General features: G+C 38.0%; 1 protein-coding gene and 1 long non-coding RNA gene across 3 annotated transcripts in view; both read right to left on the reverse strand.

Moving 5' to 3' along the window:
• wscd1.L (WSC domain containing 1 L homeolog) overlaps nucleotides 1-22059 on the reverse strand; it is a 179126-nt gene that overhangs the window by 85698 nt on the left and 71369 nt on the right. The window lies entirely within an intron of this gene.
• On the reverse strand, nucleotides 822-20479 carry LOC121399911. Its single transcript, XR_005965337.1, has 3 exons — nucleotides 20437-20479; nucleotides 9762-10194; nucleotides 822-1004 (listed from the first exon to the last, which is right to left on the reverse strand). It is a non-coding gene; the product is annotated as an uncharacterized LOC121399911 (long non-coding RNA).

A 22059-nucleotide genomic window follows, 5' to 3' on the forward strand; every position in this document is an offset into this window, starting at 1 on the left:
GGAACCCCAAGCGTTTCAGGCTGAGATTGGGCAAAGGTCCTAGGGTACATCCCAAAGCCTTAGAGAGAAAGCCAGAAGCACAGCAAAAACAAGGAAAGGAAGATTGTACAACGGATGATATATTTCCACCCAGAGAAGTAGTAATGGCAAGACTGAGGCAAAGAGCACCAAGTATGAAGATAAAAGATATGCTTAAAATGATCAGATCTGAGCAGTCGGAAAAAAGGATGATTCACCAAAAATTAATTATTTCTACATTAATATTATAATAAATTAATAATAATATAATATAAAATATATAAAAAAGATTAACAAAAGTACAACACAAGAAATAATTAGAATGGGAGAAAACAATAGAATGGGAGGGTTGGTTGGGAGGTTAGGTTGGGTTACCCGCACTGCTCAAAGAGATAAATGCACATGAGAAATAAACATGAGATATAAACATGGACTCAACACTAACTGAATGCTTCTCTGTAGCCTAATACAGTAACTTACATTTTTTAACGTGGTGTCCCGTGCTCCCTTGGGATACTTAGTAACGTACAATGCTGTCCCTCATAAGGATAACCTTGTTGTAAGAAATGGAAGTAGTAATGGCAAGATTGAGGCAAAGAGCACCAAGTATGAAGATAAAAGATATGCTTAAAATGATCAGATCTGAGCAGTCGGAAAAAAAGGATGATTCACCAAAAAATGTATTATTTCTACATAAGCCATTAATAATAATATAAAAAAGATTAACAAAAGTACAACACAAGAAATAATTAGAATGGGAGAAAACAATAGAATGGGAGGTTGGTTGGGGAGGTTGGGTTGGGTTACCCGCACTGCTCAAAGAGATAAATGCACATGAGAAATAAACATGCGATATAAACATGGACTCAACACTAACTGAATGCTTCTCTTTAGCCTAATACAGTAACTTACATTTTTTAAACGTGGTGTCCCGTGCTCCCTTGGGATACTTAGTAACGTACAATGCTGTCCCTCATAAGGATAACCTTGTTGTAAGAAATAAACTGGCCTTGGTGTCATGTGATATTCAAACAAAAATGAGGCAGATAAGATGTAATAGGGCAGCATAGATAGCACTGCAGACTTGCATGGGGTCCTTTAATGCCATCTGGGACCCTATTTACAAGGAGTTTGTAAATTCTCCCCTGTGCCTGCATTGGTTTCCTCCCACACTCCAAAAACATACAGGCGGTTTAATTGGCTCTGGTCATAGTACTGTATGTGTAAATGTGGTAGGGATCCTAGGGTACAGGGTGCTACTAAGACAAAGAATGATCTGTAATCTTTATAGTAGAGATGTATAATAGCACCCTTTTTGCACTTAAAAAAATATGACCAGAGCCAAAAAATTTTTCCACCATATGGGGTTTACCTTGCCGTGGTATGGTGGCTTGGCAATTTTGTGATCATAAAATTGTAGTTAAATGTTTGTGAAATATTTTTTTTTAAATATTTTTAAGCCCCTGCACTTCCATTATAGTTCACTTTTTACCGTGGGCAATTTTATGATCATACACTTGTAACTAAAAACCCCTTTATTTGTAAAAGTAAACACTTTGCATGGAATAAAAAACATGGGGACTGTTCACTGATTAGTGGGGAGGGACAGAGGGATGGGGAGGTAACATGGGCAAGTATTGGTTATTTATATATAAAATACTGTATTTCTTTAAGCTGTTACTCTGTACTGGATGGAGTTTTTTGCCCCAGAGACAGGCTACACTGTTTTGCTCATTATTAAAATACTTGTCATAGCTTTTCTGCACTGTCCCTTGAAGCACAGATAATAATCCTATAGTGGTAGTTAGATTGTAAATACTTTAGGGCGAAACAGTTGTGTAGCATGGCACTCACTACTCATCACATCATCAGTGTCACTTAGGCATACTGCTTGGACATGGCCCTTTTTATTACATTTTCTGCAGTAAGCATTCTTGAATTTACAGGTTGCTGCATTATGGAATCCTTTCCCACACCTGTAGCAAGATCCACAATTCTGATTAGAATATCTTTTATTTTGACCTGCCACCACTCTATGCACATCAGTTGCTGCTTTGATTTGCTGGACCATTTCTGGGACTGATGTGTTTCATTATTGTGGATGCTCATTCTAAATGGCCAGAGGTTTTCTGCATGAAGTCTACTAGTACTTCATATACTATTGATATATTGAGAACCTTGTATGCAAGAACTGGAATACCTGAACAGATTGTTAGTGATAATGGTCCTCAATTCATTTCTGAAGAATTTCAATTGTTTATGAAACGCAATGGAATTAAACATTCTACTTCAAATCCATACCATCCTGCAACAAATGGTTTAGCTGAAAGATTTGTACAAACTATGAAACAGTCACTGCGGTCGATGGCACATGACAGTGGATCCCTGCAGCACAAACTGGCAAGGCTTTTGTTATCCTATCGGAATTCAATTCATACAACTACAAGCTGTACGCCTGCAATGTTATTTATGGGCCGCAATCTTAGGTCTCGGTTAGACTTGCTGAAACCAGATCTCAATCGTCATGTGAGAAACCACCAGTTTAAAATCAGGGGAGGAGAGAGGAGAACCTTGCGGCAGCTTAGTGTTGGGCAAACCGTCTTGGCAAGGAACTACAGAGGGCCTAATAAATGGCTACCAGCAATTGTCAATGCTCAAAGAGGTCCATGCAGTTACACGGTAAAAGTGGCAGGCAATCTATATTGGCGTCGTCATATTGACCAGCTACGTAATACTGCAGTTACCACTGAGCAAAACCAGACATATAGCCTTGTTGGAATTCCCTATACTAAAGGGGTACCTCACCAGAGGTAACAACCCCTGCAAGTCCAACCGAAATGGAGAGTACATACTCTGAAGCATCGGTGGTACCTGATTGTTCCGAGCACCAGTTTCCTTCCATAGAAGAGGGCAACATTTCTAGGCCTTACCCACAAAGAGAGCATCGACTTCCTGATAGACTTAACTTATAACTTGTGACTTTTATTAACCATTTATTTTACAGGTGTTACCACCATGAATCTTGATGGAGGAGAGAACTGTTAAATATGAGTTAAAGTAATTGTGCCTGTTGAATCTGCTGATGCTGTTCTAGTACTAGAGTCTTATGTATAAGGCTTCCTGTTGAATCTGCTGTTATGTTTTTCTATGCTACTTTTGCTGCACACTCTCCCTTTTTCTTAAGTATATGTGCATAGTGTAGACATAAAGCCTGATTCACTAAAGTGTGGTAGGGTTATCAATAACCCTTATGATTAAAACGGTAGCTTATTATTTTATTATTTTAAATACACAGCATTATAAAATAATTTGGTGTAACGCTGGCATAAATAGCGTAAGAATGGGAGTATTTTGAATGTAAAACAATGAAATTCGATGGATGAAATCTGATTGGCTGTTGGTGGCTCAGTCCACTAACGTTGACATGCAGTCCACAAGTGACCAACCGTGAAGAGCTTGGGGAACCTGGTTTTATTACTGTGAGAATGGCAGCAGATTTAAATCCCCCATTGAAAGTTAAGTGGTGAAATCTGATTGGGTGTCTGTAACAAATATCATCTTTTCATTCAGTTGGGGGTCCCAATGACTTATGGGGTGTTTGGAGTGGCGCCGACGGAGGGTGGGATCACTTTTAAAAGCACACACAACCTTCTCTGCATATGAATGGGAAAATAACTAGATTACAAACTTTACTGATTTGCAATTATAAACTCCTGACTTGCAATTTCTAATGCTAAGGTCCAGGGTTTGTGATCCAGGATACATGATTAAAGGCCATTCCTAGATATACATATAATATGCCAATATTATGCAAACAATATTTCAGCAGAGTATTTTATTATCTGCAAAGAGCAGAGAGTATTTTGGCCAATAGATTCGTAATTTTTTTTAATCCCATAATAGAAATTAATCAGATTAGGATAGGTAAATGCTATGCTACACTATCCTATTTTTCATAATCAGTATTATTGAAACAATGTTTTACATTGCCATATATGAGACATTAATAAACATTTCTCAAGTTAATATCATATTGTACATTTCGGAAGAATGTTGTCTTTAACATATTAAGTTTTGGTATGCCATATGATATTAATTTTACATTTGTAGTTTGCATTTTCTGAAGTATAATCAAAAAACAATCATACTTTGTTACTAACTCTAGCATATAGTAGCTACACTATCCTTTTTGATCAGTAATGAAAAGGTCAGGATGAAAACAGTGTTTATTATTTTATTATAAGCTTAATCATACTGAAATAACAAACTTCCTAAATATAATCAATTAAAAATTCTTTATCGTTTCTGAAATAATCAAGTTCATCTTCACTATCCGCTTCTCAGCATCTGTTTCTCTTCATTCTGTCTTCATGAAGTTGGCAATCTGATTTTCATTGACAGTTAGATCCAATATACCTTATAGGGGGGCTCCCATTCCTGGCAGTTGTATTAGAGCTAACTCAACTGATTCCAGTCCATACAAAATCTAACAAAATAACTTCCTTTTGCACAAATTCTGCATGGAGACAGGATTTCTGGTGATTTTAATAGAGTGAGCTCTAATACATCTTCTAGGCAAAAGGAGCCCCCCAATAAGATATTTCGGATTTAACTGTTATTCAAAATCAGAACTCTTGCATGAAAAGAAAATGAAGAAAGACATTGCTGCATTTTTAATTGATTAAAATTAGAAAACTTCTTATTTCAGTGTAATGAAGCTTATATTCATTTTTGCAATAGTTCCCCTTTAACCTCATATGTGCTGCACCCAGGAAAGCAATTACAATGGACTAAACCAACTGCTCCTATTCCAGATGATGTCAAGAGATATTTGAAGGATTTATGGATGAGTGGAACAAGTTTGTTGGTGCATTACCTGACAAAGAAAGATAAATATGCAAAGATTGTTTTACCTTAAAACAATTTAGCTTCCTGAAGTGATTATTCAGGTTTAATAGTGGCAAAATCTGAATGAATTTGTATTCCATCAGGGGAGTATTACTATAAAGTTCTCTAACTAAAAGAAAGAAAATGCCATTTTATGTCAATAGTTTCATTTTAATTAGCTTGTTTGAAATACATTGTATTTAACTCTGGCTCAGTACAATGTATGTATAGTATATTTTATAATATATCAAATACACAATTTGGAAGGCAAATAGTGCTGTTATAAGTCTTTTACTATATGTGAGAAACATATGCTGTACTTTTATTCCATAGTCATTTTTATGTATATCAATGGTATGGTGCCATCACTGCTGAAAATAATGACATCACCGCTGTTGTTTTCATGGGAAAGTTTACAATGACATATGACCATATATGGACATGGTGTCCTGTTGTGGTGAGAATGTTTACAATGACACGTGACCATATATGGTCATATGTCATTGCAAACATTCTGACCACAGCAGAATAGTGGGACAACATATGCCCATATATGGTCATGTCATCTGCTGTGGTGAGAATGTTTACAAAGACATATTACCATATATGGACATATGTTCTGCTGTGTACGAAATATGACCATATATGGACAAATATTCAGTATCCAGTTTCACCACTATATAAAGGGCAGTCGCAGCTTCTACAGCTGTCATTTGACTTTTGGATATCGATGGATGCAGTCACCTTTTAGCAAGCTGATGGAATGGTTCGCATGTTAGATACTTTATAGTTACTTAACATCATTTTGCAGCTTTTCCATCTCTAGCTATTAACATGGGTGACATGGATCCAAGAAAATCCACTAATTACAGTTTGGAGAAGATAAAATGTTTAAGAGAACAGATAAAAACAGCTATGAATACAGTTCAGAATTCAATTGAAAGAGCCCTTGGCATTTCATCAGAATCTAACCCAGGTGGAGCTCCAGTTAGTGCCAACTCTGGCATTGTAACTGGAAGATCTTCCAGTGCAAACTTGGCTAGCAATTCAATTGTAGGCCCAAGTACCACCTCTTCTGTGAGGAAAAGAGCTCGTTCTCCTGAGGACCAGACTAGCATCAAGAAACGTCACAGAACAGATAAAGATGATAAGACCAGTTCAATAAAATTAAAAAACATGGTCCCTTCAATATCACAACAAAATTACTCTTCTCAAGCTCAGAAGAGAAAATATAAGAAGACAAAAAAACACACTCTGGATAAGCAAAGCATTTCTAGGCAAAGAGAGATACAGGCTGCCAAAGTCTTCCAGGATGCTATTGCCAAAGCCCTTGGAATCTCAACAGCCTCTAGCACTTCAGGAACAGGTACACAGATTGCCTCAACTTCTGTTCCATATACAAGCCTGGTCGGCAATTTACAGGCAACTACGAGTACCAGCTCCATACAATCCATAAGTGGAGCAAGCACTAGCGTTACGACTAGTCAGACATCTGTTTCACCAACAACAACAATAGCCAAAGCTACTAAGACAATATCAAGTACTAAGTACCAAGTGATGAAAACATGTTTGGAGAAGAGAAAACATTTAAGAGAACAGATAAACACGGCTATGAATACATTTCAGAATGCCATTGAAAGAGCCATTGGCTTTTCATCAGAATCTAGCCAAGGTGGAGCTCCAGTTGGAGCAAACTCTGGCATTGTAACTGGAAAATCATCCAGTGCAAACTTGGCTAGCAATTCAACTGCAGGCCCAAGTACCACATCTTCTGTGAGGAAAAGAGCTTGTTCTCCTGAGGACCAGACTAGCAGCAAGAAACGTCACAGAACAGATAAAGACGACAAGACTAGTTCCATAAAATTAAAAACCATGGTCCCTTCAACATCACAACAAAATGACTCTTCTTATGCTCAGAAGAGAAAATATAAAAAGACAAAAAGACGCACTCCGGACAAGCAAAGCATTTTGAGGCAAAAGGAGAAACAGGCTGCCAAAGTCTTCCAGGATGCTATTGCCAAAGCCCTTGGAATCTCAACAACCACTGGCACAGGGACAGGTACACAGATTGCCTCAACTTCTGTGTCATATATTGTAACTGGAAAATCATCCAGTGCAAACTTGGCTAGCAATTCAACTGCAGGCCCAAGTACCACATCTTCTGTGAGGAAAAGAGCTCGTTCTCCTGAGGACCAGACTAGCAGCAAGAAACGTCACAGAACAGATAAAGACGACAAGACTAGTTCCATAAAATTAAAAACCATGGTCCCTTCAACATCACAACAAAATGACTCTTCTTATGCTCAGAAGAGAAAATATAAGAAGACAAAAAGACGCACTCCGGACAAGCAAAGCATTTTGAGGCAAAAGGAGAAACAGGCTGCCAAAGTCTTCCAGGATGCTATTGCCAAAGCCCTTGGAATCTCAACAACCACTGGCACAGGGACAGGTACACAGATTGCCTCAACTTCTGTGTCATATACAAAAACCATGGTCCCTTCAACATCACAACAAAATGACTCTTCTTATGCTCAGAAGAGAAAATATAAGAAGACAAAAAGACGCACTCCGGACAAGCAAAGCATTTTGAGGCAAAAGGAGAAACAGGCTGCCAAAGTCTTCCAGGATGCTATTGCCAAAGCCCTTGGAATCTCAACAACCACTGGCACAGGGATAGGTACACAGATTGCCTCAACTTCTGTGTCATATACAAAAACCATGGTCCCTTCAACATCACAACAAAATGACTCTTCTTATGCTCAGAAGAGAAAATATAAGAAGACAAAAAGACGCACTCCGGACAAGCAAAGCATTTTGAGGCAAAAGGAGAAACAGGCTGCCAAAGTCTTCCAGGATGCTATTGCCAAAGCCCTTGGAATCTCAACAACCACTGGCACAGGGACAGGTACACAGATTGCCTCAACTTCTGTGTCATATACAAAAACCATGGTCCCTTCAACATCACAACAAAATTACTCTTCTTATGCTCAGAAGAGAAAATATAAGAAGACAAAAAGACGCACTCCGGACAAGCAAAACATTTTGAGGCAAAAGGAGAAACAGGCTGCCAAAGTCTTCCAGGATGCTATTGCCAAAGCCCTTGGAATCTCAACAACCACTGGCACAGGGACAGGTACACAGATTGCCTCAACTTCTGTGTCATATACAAGCCTGGCCAGCAATTTAGTGGCAGCTCCCATTAGAATGGGAGCAAACACTAGCGTTATCACTAGTCAGGCATCTGTTCCACCAACAACAACTGTAGCCAAAGCTCCTATGACAATACCAAGTACTAGCTCTTTGGTGATGAAGAACGATAGATTTGACCAGCAGAACAATAATACTGGGAATAGGAACACATCACAGTCCAGTTTGTATAGCCAGCCAAAGGCTTATGCATACAAAATATTCCAGGATGCAATTGCCAAAGTTCTTGGAATATCTTCAGGTGGAGTAAATACTAGTGTTGTCACTAGTCAGACACCTGTTCCACCATTAACGACTGTAGCCAAAGATACTAGCACAATATCAAGTACTAGCTCTTTGGTGATGAACAAAGATGGATTTAAACAGCAGAACACTGGGACTATTTTTGGCATTTCAGCAACTGATACCAGAATAGTGCCAAACATTAGTTCTGCTTCAACCAGGGGAATACATGAATATATAGCTTTAAGTGACATGGAACGTGCCATTAATGCACATCAGCGGCAGATGGCTCAACAGCAGCAAATGGAGCATCTGAGAATGTCACCATTTTCAATATATGAAGATTCCCCTCTATTCAGGAACCCAATTCCTGAAACAAGAAAGAGAAAGTTTGACACCAGCCCTGAAGCTGTAGCTTTATGGAACCCCAAGCGTTTCAGGCTGAGATTGGGCAAAGGTCCTAGGGTACATCCCAAAGCCTTAGAGAGAAAGCCAGAAGCACAGCAAAAACAAGGAAAGGAAGATTGTACAACGGATGATATATTTCCACCCAGAGAAGTATTAATGGCAAGACTGAGGCAAAGAGCACCAAGTATGAAGATAAAAGATATGCTTAAAATGATCAGATCTGAGCAGTCGGAAAAAAAGGATGATTCACCAAAAAATTAATTATTTCTACATTAATATTATAATAAATTAATAATAATATAATATAAAATATATAAAAAAGATTAACAAAAGTACAACACAAGAAATAATTAGAATGGGAGAAAACAATAGAATGGGAGGTTGGTTGGGAGGTTAGGTTGGGTTACCCGCACTGCTCAAAGAGATAAATGCACATGAGAAATAAACATGAGATATAAACATGGACTCAACACTAACTGAATGCTTCTCTGTAGCCTAATACAGTAACTTACATTTTTTAAACGTGGTGTCCCGTGCTCCCTTGGGATACTTAGTAACGTACAATGCTGTCCCTCATAAGGATAACCTTGTTGTAAGAAATGGAAGTAGTAATGGCAAGATTGAGGCAAAGAGCACCAAGTATGAAGATAAAAGATATGCTTAAAATGATCAGATCTGAGCAGTCGGAAAAAAAAGGATGATTCACCAAAAAATTTATTATTTCTACATAAGCCATTAATAATAATATAAAAAAGATTAACAAAAGTACAACACAAGAAATAATTAGAATGGGAGAAAACAATAGAATGGGAGGTTGGTTGGGAGGTTGGGTTGGGTTACCCGCACTGCTCAAAGAGATAAATGCACATGAGAAATAAACATGAGATATAAACATGGACTCAACACTAACTGAATGCTTCTCTTTAGCCTAATACAGTAACTTACATTTTTTAAACGTGGTGTCCCGTGCTCCCTTGGGATACTTAGTAACGTACAATGCTGTCCCTCATAAGGATAACCTTGTTGTAAGAAATGGAAGTAGTAATGGCAAGATTGAGGCAAAGAGCACCAAGTATGAAGATAAAAGATATGCTTAAAATGATCAGATCTGAGCAGTCGGAAAAAAAAGGATGATTCACCAAAAAATTTATTATTTCTACATAAGCCATTAATAATAATATAAAAAAGATTAACAAAAGTACAACACAAGAAATAATTAGAATGGGAGAAAACAATAGAATGGGAGGTTGGTTGGGAGGTTGGGTTGGGTTACCCGCACTGCTCAAAGAGATAAATGCACATGAGAAATAAACATGAGATATAAACATGGACTCAACACTAACTGAATGCTTCTCTTTAGCCTAATACAGTAACTTACATTTTTTAAACGTGGTGTCCCGTGCTCCCTTGGGATACTTAGTAACGTACAATGCTGTCCCTCATAAGGATAACCTTGTTGTAAGAAATAAACTGGCCTTGGTGTCATGTGATATTCAAACAAAAATGAGGCAGATAAGATGTAATAGGGCAGCATAGATAGCACTGCAGACTTGCATGGGGTCCTTTAATGCCATCTGGGACCCTATTTACAAGGAGTTTGTAAATTCTCCCCTGTGCCTGCATTGGTTTCCTCCCACACTCCAAAAACATACAGGCGGTTTAATTGGCTCTGGTCATAGTACTGTATGTGTAAATGTGGTAGGGATCCTAGGGTACAGGGTGCTACTAAGACAAAGAATGATCTGTAATCTTTATAGTAGAGATGTATAATAGCACCCTTTTTGCACTTAAAAAAATATGACCAGAGCCAAAAAATTTTTCCACCATATGGGGTTTACCTTGCCGTGGTATGGTGGCTTGGCAATTTTGTGATCATAAAATTGTAGTTAAATGTTTGTGAAATAATTTTTTTTAAATATTTTTAAGCCCCTGCACTTCCATTATAGTTCACTTTTTACCGTGGGCAATTTTATGATCATACACTTGTAACTAAAAACCCCTTTATTTGTAAAAGTAAACACTTTGCATGGAATAAAAAACATGGGGACTGTTCACTGATTAGTGGGGAGGGACAGAGGGATGGGGAGGTAACATGGGCAAGTATTGGTTATTTATATATAAAATACTGTATTTCTTTAAGCTGTTACTCTGTACTGGATGGAGTTTTTTGCCCCAGAGACAGGCTACACTGTTTTGCTCATTATTAAAATACTTGTCATAGCTTTTCTGCACTGTCCCTTGAAGCACAGATAATAATCCTATAGTGGTAGTTAGATTGTAAATACTTTAGGGCGAAACAGTTGTGTAGCATGGCACTCACTACTCATCACATCATCAGTGTCACTTAGGCATACTGCTTGGACATGGCCCTTTTTATTACATTTTCTGCAGTAAGCATTCTTGAATTTACAGGTTGCTGCATTATGGAATCCTTTCCCACACCTGTAGCAAGATCCACAATTCTGATTAGAATATCTTTTATTTTGACCTGCCACCACTCTATGCACATCAGTTGCTGCTTTGATTTTGCTGGACCATTTCTGGGACTGATGTGTTTCATTATTGTGGATGCTCATTCTAAATGGCCAGAGGTTTTCTGCATGAAGTCTACTAGTACTTCATATACTATTGATATATTGAGAACCTTGTATGCAAGAACTGGAATACCTGAACAGATTGTTAGTGATAATGGTCCTCAATTCATTTCTGAAGAATTTCAATTGTTTATGAAACGCAATGGAATTAAACATTCTACTTCAAATCCATACCATCCTGCAACAAATGGTTTAGCTGAAAGATTTGTACAAACTATGAAACAGTCACTGCGGTCGATGGCACATGACAGTGGATCCCTGCAGCACAAACTGGCAAGGCTTTTGTTATCCTATCGGAATTCAATTCATACAACTACAAGCTGTACGCCTGCAATGTTATTTATGGGCCGCAATCTTAGGTCTCGGTTAGACTTGCTGAAACCAGATCTCAATCGTCATGTGAGAAACCACCAGTTTTAAAATCAGGGGAGGAGAGAGGAGAACCTTGCGGCAGCTTAGTGTTGGGCAAACCGTCTTGGCAAGGAACTACAGAGGGCCTAATAAATGGCTACCAGCAATTGTCACTGCTCAAAGAGGTCCATGCAGTTACACGGTAAAAGTGGCAGGCAATCTATATTGGCGTCGTCATATTGACCAGCTACGTAATACTGCAGTTACCACCTAGCAAAACCAGACATATAGCCTTGTTGGAATTCCCTATACTAAAGGGGTACCTCACCAGAGGTAACAACCCCTGCAAGTCCAACCGAAATGGAGAGTACATACTCTGAAGCATCGGTGGTACCTGATTGTTCCGAGCACCAGTTTCCTTCCATAGAAGAGGGCAACATTTCTAGGCCTTACCCACAAAGAGAGCATCGACTTCCTGATAGACTTAACTTATAACTTGTGACTTTTATTAACCATTTATTTTACAGGTGTTACCACCATGAATCTTGATGGAGGAGAGAACTGTTAAATATGAGTTAAAGTAATTGTGCCTGTTGAATCTGCTGATGCTGTTCTAGTACTAGAGTCTTATGTATAAGGCTTCCTGTTGAATCTGCTGTTATGTTTTCTATGCTACTTTTATCTTACTGAGTTATGGAGTTTCCTTCCTGTTAAGCATTACACAATTACTCCAGCAGCTACTTGTCTGTGTGTTTCACTATATTCCAAGGTAGTTCTTGGGGTTGAGTCTTCATTGGGACCTTTTTCAGACTGACTGAAACATCATGTTGGTTATACATACAGCTTTAAATACATATTAAACATTGGATTCCTAGTGCTGCTGTACTTTTCTACATATATAGATAGATAGACAAGCTGTGGGTGATTTCTAAAGCATTTTTTCCAAATCTTTAGTGGACTTTGGGTCTGTGAGTTATTGTTATATGCCTCCCACCCTCCTTTTCTAGAGCAGTAATTTACAATCAATCATCAACGACTAGTCGGGTAGGCCAGTCTGAGCCTGAGAACAACAAAACCATTACTCAGTATTTAATCAAATAAAGATAAGCACTTTATTTCAACTTTAGTTATGTACGATTAGTTCAGCATTTTTTAATGGGACTTCCTGTAAAAATGCCACTCATGCAGGTGTGAAGAATAACTCTAAAAAATGACATGTATATTTACTATAAAACAGTAGATGTCAGACTTTTGTGGTTCACGTTCCCTTTTAAGATCAAACCATTGATCAGGACCCATGCCCCTTTTCATAGCAAGGTTACAGATATATGAAAAAAAAATTGGTATTAGTGATTGTTTCAAGAATATCAGCAAAATAGATGAGTGATAAACCTCTCAGTCAGTGTACTATAGTTACTAGGGTCACTAATAGTATTATTCTGTCAAGGGTAAAGATGTCGTTAACATATAAGACGTTAGGTTACTGCGCACAGGGAGCTATATTTATCTACATATTTCTAGTTCTAGATAACGGCATGAGCTGCCACATTAAGGTTGGCAACAAATTTGCCTGGCACGAATTTGAGGCAATTTTCTGTGTTTCGCCGCTGACGAATGAATTCGTAAATCTCCCTTGAAAATTCGCAGCAAAATTTTGCCGTCGTGAATTTTTTTTGGATGCGCGTCCGAAAAGTCGCTCACGTCAAAATCGGCATGCGTTAACACTATTTGGACGCTCATTGACTTTAACACCAGTGTCAGCTTGGACATTTTTTTCATGAAAATGTCAGAATTCCACGTTTTTTTCATGAAACTTTCCGAATTTTTACACGAAGTTTTGCTAATTTTGCTTGAAATTCGCAAATTTTTCCGCAAAGCGAAACAGGAGAAATTCGCTGATACCTAATCTGGGACACATTTATTCTGTTGTGTTTTTGCTGCACACTCTCCCTTTTTCTTAAGTATATGTGCATAGTGTAGACATAAAGCCTGATTCACTAAAGTGTGGTAGGGTTATCAATAACCCTTATGATTAAAACTGTAGCTTATTATTTTATTATTTTAAATACACAGCATTATAAAATAATTTGGTGTAACGCTGGCATAAATAGCGTAAGAATGGGAGTATTTTGAATGTAAAACAATGAAATTCGATGGATGAAATCTGATTGGCTGTTGGTGGCTCAGTCCACTAACGTTGACATGCAGTCCACAAGTGACCAACCGTGAAGAGCTTGGGGAACCTGGTTTTATTACTGTGAGAATGGCAGCAGATTTAAATCCCCCATTGAAAGTTAAGTGGTGAAATCTGATTGGGTGTCTGTAACAAATATCATCTTTTCATTCAGTTGGGGGTCCCAATGACTTATGGGGTGTTTGGAGTGGCGCCGACGGAGGGTGGGATCACTTTTAAAAGCACACACAACCTTCTCTGCATATGAATGGGAAAATAACTAGATTACAAACTTTACTGATTTGCAATTATAAACTCCTGACTTGCAATTTCTAATGCTAAGGTCCAGGGTTTGTGATCCAGGATACATGATTAAAGGCCATTCCTAGATATACATATAATATGCCAATATTATGCAAACAATATTTCAGCAGAGTATTTTATTATCTGCAAAGAGCAGAGAGTATTTTGGCCAATAGATTCGTAATTTTTTTTAATCCCATAATAGAAATTAATCAGATTAGGACAGGTAAATGCTATGCTACACTATCCTATTTTTCATAATCAGTATTATTGAAACAATGTTTTACATTGCCATATATGAGACATTAATAAACATTTCTCAAGTTAATATCATATTGTACATTTCGGAAGAATGTTGTCTTTAACATATTAAGTTTTGGTATGCCATATGATATTAATTTTACATTTGCAGTTTGCATTTTCTGAAGTATAATCAAAAAACAATCATACTTTGTTACTAACTCTAGCATATAGTAGCTACACTATCCTTTTTGATCAGTAATGAAAAGGTCAGGATGAAAACAGTGTTTATTATTTTATTATAAGCTTAATCATACTGAAATAACAAACTTCCTAAATATAATCAATTAAAAATTCTTTATCGTTTCTGAAATAATCAAGTTCATCTTCACTATCCGCTTCTCAGCATCTGTTTCTCTTCATTCTGTCTTCATGAAGTTGGCAATCTGATTTTCATTGACAGTTAGATCCAATATACCTTATAGGGGGGCTCCCATTCCTGGCAGTTGTATTAGAGCTAACTCAACTGATTCCAGTCCATACAAAATCTAACAAAATAACTTCCTTTTGCACAAATTCTGCATGGAGACAGGATTTCTGGTGATTTTAATAGAGTGAGCTCTAATACATCTTCTAGGCAAAAGGAGCACCCCAATAAGATATTTCGGATTTAACTGTTATTCAAAATCAGAATTCTTGCATGAAAAGAAAATGAAGAAAGACATTGCTGCATTTTTAATTGATTAAAATTAGAAAACTTCTTATTTCAGTGTAATGAAGCTTATATTCATTTTTGCAATAGTTCCCCTTTAACCTCATATGTGCTGCACCCAGGAAAGCAATTACAATGGACTAAACCAACTGCTCCTATTCCAGATGATGTCAAGAGATATTTGAAGGATTTATGGATGAGTGGAACAAGTTTGTTGGTGCATTACCTGACAAAGAAAGATAAATATGCAAAGATTGTTTTACCTTAAAACAATTTAGCTTCCTGAAGTGATTATTCAGGTTTAATAGTGGCAAAATCTGAATGAATTTGTATTCCATCAGGGGAGTATTACTATAAAGTTCTCTAACTAAAAGAAAGAAAATGCCATTTTATGTCAATAGTTTCATTTTAATTAGCTTGTTTGAAATACATTGTATTTAACTCTGGCTCAGTACAATGTATGTATAGTATATTTTATAATATATCAAATACACGATTTGGAAGGCAAATAGTGCTGTTATAAGTCTTTTACTATATGTGAGAAACATATGCTGTACTTTTATTCCATAGTCATTTTTATGTATATCAATGGTATGGTGCCATCACTGCTGAAAATAATGACATCACCGCTGTTGTTTTCATGGGAAAGTTTACAATGACATATGACCATATATGGACATGGTGTCCTGTTGTGGTGAGAATGTTTACAATGACACGTGACCATATATGGTCATATGTCATTGCAAACATTCTGACCACAGCAGAATAGTGGGACAACATATGCCCATATATGGTCATGTCATCTGCTGTGGTGAGAATGTTTACAAAGACATATTACCATATATGGACATATGTTCTGCTGTGTACGAAATATGACCATATATGGACAAATATTCAGTATCCAGTTTCACCACTATATAAAGGGCAGTCGCAGCTTCTACAGCTGTCATTTGACTTTTGGATATCGATGGATGCAGTCACCTTTTAGCAAGCTGATGGAATGGTTCGCATGTTAGATACTTTATAGTTACTTAACATCATTTTGCAGCTTTTCCATCTCTAGCTATTAACATGGGTGACATGGATCCAAGAAAATCCACTAATTACAGTTTGGAGAAGATAAAATGTTTAAGAGAACAGATAAAAACAGCTATGAATACAGTTCAGAATTCAATTGAAAGAGCCCTTGGCATTTCATCAGAATCTAACCCAGGTGGAGCTCCAGTTAGTGCCAACTCTGGCATTGTAACTGGAAGATCTTCCAGTGCAAACTTGGCTAGCAATTCAATTGTAGGCCCAAGTACCACATCTTCTGTGAGGAAAAGAGCTCGGTCTCCTGAGGACCAGACTAGCATCAAGAAACGTCACAGAACAGATACAGATGATAAGACCAGTTCAATAAAATTAAAAAACATGGTCCCTTCAATATCACAACAAAATTACTCTTCTCAAGCTCAGAAGAGAAAATATAAGAAGACAAAAAAACACACTCTGGATAAGCAAAGCATTTCTAGGCAAAGAGAGATACAGGCTGCCAAAGTCTTCCAGGATGCTATTGCCAAAGCCCTTGGAATCTCAACAGCCTCTAGTACTTCAGGAACAGGTACACAGATTGCCTCAACTTCTGTTCCATATACAAGCCTGGTCGGCAATTTACAGGCAACTCCGAGTACCAGCTCCATACAATCCATAAGTGGAGCAAGCACTAGCGTTACGACTAGTCAGACATCTGTTTCACCAACAACAACAATAGCCAAAGCTACTAAGACAATATCAAGTACTAAGTACCAAGTGATGAAAACATGTTTGGAGAAGAGAAAACATTTAAGAGAACAGATAAACACGGCTATGAATACATTTCAGAATGCCATTGAAAGAGCCATTGGCTTTTCATCAGAATCTAGCCAAGGTGGAGCTCCAGTTGGAGCAAACTCTGGCATTGTAACTGGAAAATCATCCAGTGCAAACTTGGCTAGCAATTCAACTGCAGGCCCAAGTACCACATCTTCTGTGAGGAAAAGAGCTTGTTCTCCTGAGGACCAGACTAGCAGCAAGAAACGTCACAGAACAGATAAAGACGACAAGACTAGTTCCATAAAATTAAAAACCATGGTCCCTTCAACATCACAACAAAATGACTCTTCTTATGCTCAGAAGAGAAAATATAAAAAGACAAAAAGACGCACTCCGGACAAGCAAAGCATTTTGAGGCAAAAGGAGAAACAGGCTGCCAAAGTCTTCCAGGATGCTATTGCCAAAGCCCTTGGAATCTCAACAACCACTGGCACAGGGACAGGTACACAGATTGCCTCAACTTCTGTGTCATATATTGTAACTGGAAAATCATCCAGTGCAAACTTGGCTAGCAATTCAACTGCAGGCCCAAGTACCACATCTTCTGTGAGGAAAAGAGCTCGTTCTCCTGAGGACCAGACTAGCAGCAAGAAACGTCACAGAACAGATAAAGACGACAAGACTAGTTCCATAAAATTAAAAACCATGGTCCCTTCAACATCACAACAAAATGACTCTTCTTATGCTCAGAAGAGAAAATATAAGAAGACAAAAAGACGCACTCCGGACAAGCAAAGCATTTTGAGGCAAAAGGAGAAACAGGCTGCCAAAGTCTTCCAGGATGCTATTGCCAAAGCCCTTGGAATCTCAACAACCACTGGCACAGGGATAGGTACACAGATTGCCTCAACTTCTGTGTCATATACAAAAACCATGGTCCCTTCAACATCACAACAAAATGACTCTTCTTATGCTCAGAAGAGAAAATATAAGAAGACAAAAAGACGCACTCCGGACAAGCAAAGCATTTTGAGGCAAAAGGAGAAACAGGCTGCCAAAGTCTTCCAGGATGCTATTGCCAAAGCCCTTGGAATCTCAACAACCACTGGCACAGGGACAGGTACACAGATTGCCTCAACTTCTGTGTCATATACAAAAACCATGGTCCCTTCAACATCACAACAAAATGACTCTTCTTATGCTCAGAAGAGAAAATATAAGAAGACAAAAAGACGCACTCCGGACAAGCAAAGCATTTTGAGGCAAAAGGAGAAACAGGCTGCCAAAGTCTTCCAGGATGCTATTGCCAAAGCCCTTGGAATCTCAACAACCACTGGCACAGGGATAGGTACACAGATTGCCTCAACTTCTGTGTCATATACAAAAACCATGGTCCCTTCAACATCACAACAAAATGACTCTTCTTATGCTCAGAAGAGAAAATATAAGAAGACAAAAAGACGCACTCCGGACAAGCAAAGCATTTTGAGGCAAAAGGAGAAACAGGCTGCCAAAGTCTTCCAGGATGCTATTGCCAAAGCCCTTGGAATCTCAACAACCACTGGCACAGGGACAGGTACACAGATTGCCTCAACTTCTGTGTCATATACAAAAACCATGGTCCCTTCAACATCACAACAAAATTACTCTTCTTATGCTCAGAAGAGAAAATATAAGAAGACAAAAAGACGCACTCCGGACAAGCAAAACATTTTGAGGCAAAAGGAGAAACAGGCTGCCAAAGTCTTCCAGGATGCTATTGCCAAAGCCCTTGGAATCTCAACAACCACTGGCACAGGGACAGGTACACAGATTGCCTCAACTTCTGTGTCATATACAAGCCTGGCCAGCAATTTAGTGGCAGCTCCCATTAGAATGGGAGCAAACACTAGCGTTATCACTAGTCAGGCATCTGTTCCACCAACAACAACTGTAGCCAAAGCTCCTATGACAATACCAAGTACTAGCTCTTTGGTGATGAAGAATGATAGATTTGACCAGCAGAACAATAATACTGGGAATAGGAACACATCACAGTCCAGTTTGTATAGCCAGCCAAAGGCTTATGCATACAAAATATTCCAGGATGCAATTGCCAAAGTTCTTGGAATATCTTCAGGTGGAGTAAATACTAGTGTTGTCACTAGTCAGACACCTGTTCCACCATTAACGACTGTAGCCAAAGATACTAGCACAATATCAAGTACTAGCTCTTTGGTGATGAACAAAGATGGATTTAAACAGCAGAACACTGGGACTATTTTTGGCATTTCAGCAACTGATACCAGAATAGTGCCAAACATTAGTTCTGCTTCAACCAGGGGAATACATGAATATATAGCTTTAAGTGACATGGAACGTGCCATTAATGCACATCAGCGGCAGATGGCTCAACAGCAGCAAATGGAGCATCTGAGAATGTCACCATTTTCAATATATGAAGATTCCCCTCTATTCAGGAACCCAATTCCTGAAACAAGAAAGAGAAAGTTTGACACCAGCCCTGAAGCTGTAGCTTTATGGAACCCCAAGCGTTTCAGGCTGAGATTGGGCAAAGGTCCTAGGGTACATCCCAAAGCCTTAGAGAGAAAGCCAGAAGCACAGCAAAAACAAGGAAAGGAAGATTGTACAACGGATGATATATTTCCACCCAGAGAAGTAGTAATGGCAAGACTGAGGCAAAGAGCACCAAGTATGAAGATAAAAGATATGCTTAAAATGATCAGATCTGAGCAGTCGGAAAAAAAGGATGATTCACCAAAAAATTAATTATTTCTACATTAATATTATAATAAATTAATAATAATATAATATAAAATATATAAAAAAGATTAACAAAAGTACAACACAAGAAATAATTAGAATGGGAGAAAACAATAGAATGGGAGGTTGGTTGGGAGGTTAGGTTGGGTTACCCGCACTGCTCAAAGAGATAAATGCACATGAGAAATAAACATGAGATATAAACATGGACTCAACACTAACTGAATGCTTCTCTGTAGCCTAATACAGTAACTTACATTTTTTAAACGTGGTGTCCCGTGCTCCCTTGGGATACTTAGTAACGTACAATGCTGTCCCTCATAAGGATAACCTTGTTGTAAGAAATGGAAGTAGTAATGGCAAGATTGAGGCAAAGAGCACCAAGTATGAAGATAAAAGATATGCTTAAAATGATCAGATCTGAGCAGTCGGAAAAAAAAGGATGATTCACCAAAAAATGTATTATTTCTACATAAGCCATTAATAATAATATAAAAAAGATTAACAAAAGTACAACACAAGAAATAATTAGAATGGGAGAAAACAATAGAATGGGAGGTTGGTTGGGAGGTTGGGTTGGGTTACCCGCACTGCTCAAAGAGATAAATGCACATGAGAAATAAACATGAGATATAAACATGGACTCAACACTAACTGAATGCTTCTCTTTAGCCTAATACAGTAACTTACATTTTTTAAACGTGGTGTCCCGTGCTCCCTTGGGATACTTAGTAACGTACAATGCTGTCCCTCATAAGGATAACCTTGTTGTAAGAAATGGAAGTAGTAATGGCAAGATTGAGGCAAAGAGCACCAAGTATGAAGATAAAAGATATGCTTAAAATGATCAGATCTAAGCAGTCGGAAAAAAAAGGATGATTCACCAAAAAATTTATTATTTCTACATAAGCCATTAATAATAATATAAAAAAGATTAACAAAAGTACAACACAAGAAATAATTAGAATGGGAGAAAACAATAGAATGGGAGGTTGGTTGGGAGGTTGGGTTGGGTTACCCGCACTGCTCAAAGAGATAAATGCACATGAGAAATAAACATGCGATATAAACATGGACTCAACACTAACTGAATGCTTCTCTTTAGCCTAATACAGTAACTTACATTTTTTAAACGTGGTGTCCCGTGCTCCCTTGGGATACTTAGTAACGTACAATGCTGTCCCTCATAAGGATAACCTTGTTGTAAGAAATAAACTGGCCTTGGTGTCATGTGATATTCAAACAAAAATGAGGCAGATAAGATGTAATAGGGCAGCATAGATAGCACTGCAGACTTGCATGGGGTCCTTTAATGCCATCTGGGACCCTATTTACAAGGAGTTTGTAAATTCTCCCCTGTGCCTGCATTGGTTTCCTCCCACACTCCAAAAACATACAGGCGGTTTAATTGGCTCTGGTCATAGTACTGTATGTGTAAATGTGGTAGGGATCCTAGGGTACAGGGTGCTACTAAGACAAAGAATGATCTGTAATCTTTATAGTAGAGATGTATAATAGCACCCTTTTTGCACTTAAAAAAATATGACCAGAGCCAAAAAATTTTTCCACCATATGGGGTTTACCTTGCCGTGGTATGGTGGCTTGGCAATTTTGTGATCATAAAATTGTAGTTAAATGTTTGTGAAATAATTTTTTTTAAATATTTTTAAGCCCCTGCACTTCCATTATAGTTCACTTTTTACCGTGGGCAATTTTATGATCATACACTTGTAACTAAAAACCCCTTTATTTGTAAAAGTAAACACTTTGCATGGAATAAAAAACATGGGGACTGTTCACTGATTAGTGGGGAGGGACAGAGGGATGGGGAGGTAACATGGGCAAGTATTGGTTATTTATATATAAAATACTGTATTTCTTTAAGCTGTTACTCTGTACTGGATGGAGTTTTTTGCCCCAGAGACAGGCTACACTGTTTTGCTCATTATTAAAATACTTGTCATAGCTTTTCTGCACTGTCCCTTGAAGCACAGATAATAATCCTATAGTGGTAGTTAGATTGTAAATACTTTAGGGCGAAACAGTTGTGTAGCATGGCACTCACTACTCATCACATCATCAGTGTCACTTAGGCATACTGCTTGGACATGGCCCTTTTTATTACATTTTCTGCAGTAAGCATTCTTGAATTTACAGGTTGCTGCATTATGGAATCCTTTCCCACACCTGTAGCAAGATCCACAATTCTGATTAGAATATCTTTTATTTTGACCTGCCACCACTCTATGCACATCAGTTGCTGCTTTGATTTTGCTGGACCATTTCTGGGACTGATGTGTTTCATTATTGTGGATGCTCATTCTAAATGGCCAGAGGTTTTCTGCATGAAGTCTACTAGTACTTCATATACTATTGATATATTGAGA

This window comes from Xenopus laevis, chromosome 2L (assembly GCF_017654675.1).
Source record: "Xenopus laevis strain J_2021 chromosome 2L, Xenopus_laevis_v10.1, whole genome shotgun sequence".
NCBI lineage: Eukaryota > Metazoa > Chordata > Amphibia > Anura > Pipidae > Xenopus > Xenopus laevis.